At 43.2% G+C, this 7,215-nt stretch overlaps 1 protein-coding gene across 3 annotated transcripts in view; it reads left to right on the forward strand.

Annotated features, from left to right (window-relative positions):
* Window positions 1-7,215, forward strand: part of LOC101856038 (apoptosis-resistant E3 ubiquitin protein ligase 1) — a 92,360-nt gene that overhangs the window by 17,506 nt on the left and 67,639 nt on the right. Inside the window, exon 1 of one of the 3 annotated variants that reach the window (XM_035971070.1) lies at window positions 2,661-3,042. The exons of the other annotated variants lie outside the window; for them this stretch is intronic. The gene's annotated coding sequence lies outside the window, so the exon portion shown is untranslated. Of the gene's footprint in view, window positions 1-2,660; window positions 3,043-7,215 lie in introns of those variants that run through there. 3 annotated transcript variants of the gene reach the window in all.

Raw genomic sequence — 7,215 nt, forward strand, 5'->3', positions numbered from 1 at the left:
CCCCACCTAAACCCCATCCCCCCAAATCTAACCGAGGAACAACAAATTATCTGTAAAGAGGCATGGAGGAAGTGCCGACATAAATCTGCACGAATCGATGCTGTGTCGGAGGGGTCGGGTACACGGGTGCACTAGCCTCTTGACCCGCTGATGTTTGTGTGTGCGCGTGTACGCATGGATGGATGGATGGATGGACGTATGAACAAAATAAATAAATAAATAAATAAATCACTTTTGTTTACTGGAAATTCCTCAAGCTTTCTAATTATTGTTATCAGTGAGCGGCCCTCGTAAGCTTTATTCAGTACTTCCTCGTTTGAATTCTTTTCCGTCCGTGAACATCTCAAAAGTCTCCCAAGAAAACTCATTTCTGCTGTTGCTATTTTATTTTCACCAACGACAGACAGACAGACAGACAGACAGACAGACAGACAGACTGACTGACTGGCTGACTGACTGACTGACTGGCTGACTGACTAACTAACTGACTGACTGACTGACTGACTGACTGACTGACTGACTGACTGACTGACTGACTGACTGACTGACTGACTGACTGAGACAGACAGACAGATAAGATAGGCAAAACATACGGACAGACAGAGAGAGAGAGAGAGAGACAGAGAGAGTGTGTGTGTGTATGTGTGTGTACGTATGTGTGTGTGTGAGTATGTGCCTGTAAGAAGACATACATACATACACCTCACTACGGATAGCTTGATGAATGACTTTTGCAATGCCACAGAGGGTGGTCTTCCAGTGGCGGAGCACCGACTGGTGAGAATTTGCCGATATCGCCCGCGCCGATTTCTATCTGCCTCATTGTGTGTGTGTGTGTGTGTGTGTGTGTGTGTGTGTGTGTGTGTGTGTGTAACAGAAATGTTGTTTTTGAAGTGTGATGGGCGTGGTCGGGTTCAGGTATTTGTTGCACAGCTGTCTACTCGATTTGTTCTCCTGTAGCTGGGTTATTTTTTCATATTAATTATCATAATTTATAGAATTCGCATACTTGGTGGTTCGATTTGTCAGCAGTTTCAAGCGAAATATGCGTTCCGTTGAAAGCTGTTTTCAACCGATAAGAAAGAAAGAAAAAAAGATAAGCTCAAATATTTGAAATTAACAAAATGCACAGGCTTATTTTTATGGCTGTATTTTCTGATCCCGCCATCAAGGGCAGTGCTACTGACTGAAGTTTAGTGTTTAGGTCATTTCCGAAGAGGGGATATTAACATGTTCTTATGCACAGTAGATTTGTAAATGGGTTGGTTTATCAATGTCATGCTCATACTGTGCCGGAACATCATAGGGGGAACTGCTGCTTTTTCTTTCCTCATCCCTACTATCATCATTTCCCCCCTACATCTTTTGTATGTTTGTCTCTCTCTTGTGAACTGCTATTTCCGGGGTGCCGTGATATTCGAAACAGACTTTGTGCTGTTGAGGCTAGAGAGGTGAACAGAGTAAGCCTGATTCCCTTTTTGGACTTCTCTGTTGACATCCACTCCTTGGCGCTCATATAACCTTATGCAGTTGCGAACACCGTAAAACTGTACTAAAACAAACAAACAAGTGGTTTCTGAGCATAAATTACAAGCTCTTCGATCTCCTCGGAGATGCCTTTGGATTTGGAGTGTGGGGATGAGAATAAATATGATATGAAGAAAAACGTCGGAGACATGAGTTGAAGAGCCAGAAAAGGACATAGAGGGGGTGAGTGATGACTGGTGACCATGATGGTTTGGTTGTGATGATGACGATGATAGTAATGATAATGATGTTGATGATGAAGATAATGAATTATCTTATTCTGTGTTCACTCTGCTTCTGTTCCTAGCTCTGTGTTCACGTTGTCTCTGTGTTCCTTCAGCCTCTGTTCCTAGCTCTGTATTCTTTCTACCTCAGTTCCTAACTGTGTACACTATGCTTCTTCTGTTCCTAGCTCTGTATTCACTAGCTCTGTGTTCATTTCGCCTTTGTTCACTCTGTCTCTGTTCCAAGCTTTGTGTTCACTCTGCCTGTGTTCCCTCTGCCTCTGTTTCTAGCTCTGTGTTCACTTGCTATGTGTTCACTCTGTCTCTTTTCCTAGCTCTATGTTCACTCTGCCTGTGTTCCCTCTGCCTCTGTTCCTAGCTCCGTATTCACTTGCTTTGTGTTCACGCTGTCTCTGTTCCTAGCCCTATGTTCACTCTGCCTGTGTTCAGTCTGCCTCAGTTCCCAGCTCTGTACCCCCAGTGTCACGGAACTTGTGAGCACCAACACTGACCCCGCTCTCCTCCTCTGTGGCCTCCTGTCTTTCTCGGAATCCGACCAACGCCACGCCATTCAGTGTCGTCTGCGGCTCCTCTCTCTCGTTTCACCCTCGATTCCACCCCCCCTCTCTCTCTCTTTCTCTCTCTCTCTCTCTCTCTCTCTCTCTCTCTCTCTCTCTCTCTCTCTCTCTCTCTCTATTTATCTATCTATCTCTATCTCTCTCCTACTCCCCCTTCCCCCATCTCTCTCTGTCTCTGTCTCTCTCTCGCTGTCTCTCTCCTACTCCCCCCCTCTCTCTCTCTCTCTCTCTCTCTCTCTCTCTCTTTCTCTCTCTCTCTCCCCTCCCCTACTACCCCCCTCCCCCTCCCCTACTACTCCCCCCCTTCCCTCTCTCTCCCCTTGTCGCGCGAACACTCAGCGTCTAGACGTGAACGACGCGCCTCTTTCTTCGACATCTTCTTGAAGTCGTTTTCTTCGTTTAGTGTGTGCGTGGCGTGTGCCAGCAACACACGCGCGTTTCATGGCTATGGACTATGAGTGACCACGGTGTAGATGATTGTTTTTGCTGGATAGATGTTGTAGATTCTAGCCCTAATTCTCTCTGTGTGTGGGTTTTGTCAACACGCGTAATTTTGTTCCCCTTTTACCCGTTGAGTAGTGCACCGTGATTGGAATTGTTCAGTGCTAGGGGAAGAAGCGCGTGTGAGTGTGTGTGTGTGTGTGTGTGTGTGTGTCGATTCTCGTGTAAAGGCTAACAGTAACAGGTTGCCTGGTACTTGCGTTCAGGTCGCGGTGAGTATTGTCATGCTGTTTTGTGTTTGTTCCTCTTGTTGCCATTGGTCACTGATCCTGATAGTGGCATTGTAGTTGAGTGGGGTTGTGCTAGAGTCAGGACTTTTTTCGTTGTGTTACGGCGCTCGCAACTGCATAAGGTCTTATGAGTATGAGCGACATGTTCAGTTTGGTTGGAAATTTTGAATTTTGGCCAGGTGGCAGCTGAAGTTTACTCTTATCGATTTTAGACCACCAAGGGAACTTAAACGTGCACAACTTGCACACGGGACCTCCGAGATTTTTCGCCCTTATCCGAGAAGGCTTGATGTGTTAGATCTTACCTACCATAAAACCAGGGGTGACGCTGAAAGATACCAGTAAGAAGAAGCTAAGGAGTAGCAGTAGAAAGGCGGCAGAAAGAATCAGGAGCCCAGAGGAGGGGGGAAATGAGGTGAGGGGGTGGGGGCAGAAAGTGGAGACGAAGGCAGACGACAGCACATTGTTAGAGAGCAGGAAAGGAAGTAAAAGAGACTATTATTTTAGAGAATAGAATTTCCCGTCGCTATCCGGATTCGAACTCACGGCCTGTTGAATGAGAGGCGAACACCTTAACCTCTCGGCCACGAGAACCCCCAGCCAGGACTTTCACCACTTTAGAGTTCAAGGAATGTCAAGTTAAGCTTGGCTTCTTGGAGAAAACGCCGTATAAAGAATTTCGTCTTGATTTCATGGGTGATTGGCGGGCGCTCTGGTGTGGCACTGCAATTCTACTTTTCTGTCTAATATCTATTGTTCTTATATCGCTTATCTTTCGTCTTTCTTTTCTTTGTGTATTACTCTGTAGTAATACCTTTAATTTTAGGCAATTGTTTGAAGACATGTTTAAGTTACAAATACCGTTAAAGTCTTACTGAAATTAATCTAAACTCCATCATCACAGTGTCATCATTATCACCGTCCTCCTCATCATCGTTGTTATCAAAGGCCAAACAATTTTCCGTTTTTTAAAACTTTTTTTTAACTTTGTCTTGAAGCCTATAACAATTTCTACCATGTTGGTATATTTTAACACAACTTACAATTATCGGCAGCAAATGAATGCATGGGACCAAAACAAAAACCCAGCCAAACGAAACTAAGCTAAACTGTTTTAATTTCAAACTCGCACTCGTTATACGTCTGTCACCGAAAATAGTTGTTGCTTTGTACATTGAGCATGGTTTGTATTTTGTGGGTATTTTAAAAAATCAAATGTCAACTCAATAATTTTCTTTTTTCTTCTATGTGGTTGGAGGGGGCTTCTTGTAGATTCTCTGCTTTATTCTCTGTCTGTTCGATTAGAGAGAGAGAGAGAGACATCACACCCACTCACACACACACACACACACACACACACACACACACACACACACACACACACGCACACTCACACACACATACACACACATACACACTCATAATAATATTATTTTGTCTGTTGTGCTGTGACCCGCTCCCCCTGTGGCGGCCCTTACTGGCAAAGATGAAGCATCTGACTTCATTAACCTGCGTCGATGGGAGTTTAAAACATTCGTCAGCCCCTTTTCACATGCGCATAATTCTTTTTTCTTTTTTTCAAGTTTCGAGAAAATTCAAGATTTTGAGATTTCAAAATGATTTTTATTAATTTTTAAAGGGCTGTGGCCCATACAGTGAAATATAGAAAATGGGAATGAGAGCGTCCAAATCAGGATGATGACCTGGGCACTCATACATTATTTTCCTATTATAAACTTACATTACTTTACTTTACTTATTTCTTTGTCTAGATGAGCGTTGGGGCACCAAAGATGATCGGGAAACCACTTTCCTCCATCTTTCTCTATTTTCACCCTTTAGACCCGTTCTTTGCGTTTTGCTATTTTCCAAGTTGTAAACTAGGAAGGTGTAAATTAGATACAGAACGAAATCATATAATGATTGTAAGACAGACTACCTCTTGATATATTTATTCGACTAATCCTTACCTCATAATTTCAAAGTTCTCTCTGCTCAGTACCTAGTTTTTGAGAAGTTTGACGTAAAAAAAAAAAATGAGTTCCACAATATTTCAAGCCTTTTCGAATGCAATTCTTTGAACATTTTGATAACGACTCGGAATAATCTTACAATTTTGATGGAGAAGATACAGCATTTGATTTCTGATCTCATAACCTCAGTATCTCAAAGGGGCCTAAAATGGCTAATAGAACTTTGTCATTCTGCCTGAGATAGCGTAATAGCTTTATCTGGAAACCTTCTTGAAACTGATTTGGGCGATTGTGAAATGACGCAGGCTATTCACGATCTGATCTGTTTTCTGTCGAGATGTGGCAGCAGCTGCCGTGTCTACTCGCCTTAAACCACTTCTCCACGTTCACCCACGCTTTTGTGTTCTTTGTGCGATATTTCATTGTATAGATAATTCTGTTCATTCGTGCCTCTATTGATTGGTCCCTGATCCGTACCCCCTGGGAGTGTGGGAGGCGGGAGGTATGACCTGGTGTCCGTTTTCCCACCCGCTCCTTGGGGAGGGGGAGGGGGGTTATGGTCTACCGGGAACGCATGTAATCCGTCGAGCTCTCGGTTTTCACTCCTCTAGTGCTCCGGGGAGTATACGTGATTAGGCTTCGTGGTCTTTGAGGGAACGTGCAACGTCAATAGCCAAAACAGGCACTTAACGATCAACGTGAATTTTATAAATATGTGGATATATGTAACAATTGTGAGATCAATAGATAAATGAAGTACCCTTTTTGTTGATCTCCTTTGGGAAATTTGGATTACAATGACAAGTTGTAAACTGCTGGAAATTTGGTTTGGTGCTCTTACAGGGAGGAGCTTTTTGTTGCTGTTATAGTTGTTGTTGTTGTAATTGTTGTTGTTGTTGTTGTTGTTGTTGTATTTGTTGTTGTTTTTGTTTTTGCTACTAGAGCTGGGATATACGTAAATCGCTTGATTTCATTGGCCTTGATATGAATTTACTTTGTTCAAACTGGTTTATTGAGTTAGATAAGGCATATGGATTTGCTCCTCTACCCACTTGACTCTCTTGGTGAGTTCAAGCCCTCCGTTTACCGGCGTCTGTGGTGTATCCGTTAACACTTTAAAGACGCGTCAAACAGATTTGTCCAACCAAAAGCAGTTCACATTCAATGTTGTTGCACATTTCAAGCCCACATACACAAACCACAAACACAACATTTGACATGTCATATTAATATAAATGTTGTCGCCTGCCTTTCTACATTTCTGAAAAAGAAAACAGAATTGGAAAATCTGTATGGATATAACGAAGTTAAGCTTTTCCAAGCGTTTGAAAGGGCAGGATTGGCGTCTTCAATTAGTTAAGCGTCTTGCCATCCCACGCAGGAGACCCGAGTTCGATTCCCCAGTGGGGATAATTTTTGTCGAGTATCTCGAGTCTTTCTGCTGGGATGTTGTTTCCCTCTCAGCCCGGGTTGGCCCTGACAGACATGGTTGAAGCCCGCTTCCTAAATGTTCCAAGTTGTATCGCTGAGGGTGTAACAAAAAATAGACAAATCGCTTCCTCGGAATGACAAAGTTCTATCTGCTCTGTGCCTAGTTTTGAGAAATTTGATGACAAATTTTTTGAGTTTCACAGTATGTCAAGCTTTTTCAAATGCCATCCTTTAAATGTCTTGATAACAACTTGGAATATTCTTACGATTTTGATAAAGAAGATAGAGCTTTTGCTTTCTGATCATGGTCTTAGTAACTCAAAACTGCCCAAAATGTCAGAGTGGGTGGTTGGCGGGTGGTCTGGTGTGGTTTGCTTCTTCTTTCCTATCAAACGTCTATCGTCCTTATCTCCCCCTCCTTCTTTTTTATGTTTGTCACTCTCTTGTAACACCTCTAATCTTCTGGCGCTCATATGACCTTATGCAGTTGCGAGCGCCGTAAAACCTTTTCTTTAAAAATGTCAGATAAAACGTTGTGATTCTGAGGTAGCGATATCCCCATGTTTTCTGTAATGTTTTGTCGTCAAGGCCGTCGGTGCAATTCTGAAGTCTTTCGCACAGCGTTCACCTCTTGTGTGTCAGACTGAGACCTTCTTGGGAGACGTTATGACCGATGCTTGAAGCGGAGTGCTTGTTAAGAGGACACGTATCGAAATTGCAATTATACATGACCTTTACAAACCCCCCCCCC

This window comes from Aplysia californica, unplaced genomic scaffold (assembly GCF_000002075.1).
Source record: "Aplysia californica isolate F4 #8 unplaced genomic scaffold, AplCal3.0 scaffold00370, whole genome shotgun sequence".
Classification (NCBI taxonomy): domain Eukaryota; kingdom Metazoa; phylum Mollusca; class Gastropoda; order Aplysiida; family Aplysiidae; genus Aplysia; species Aplysia californica.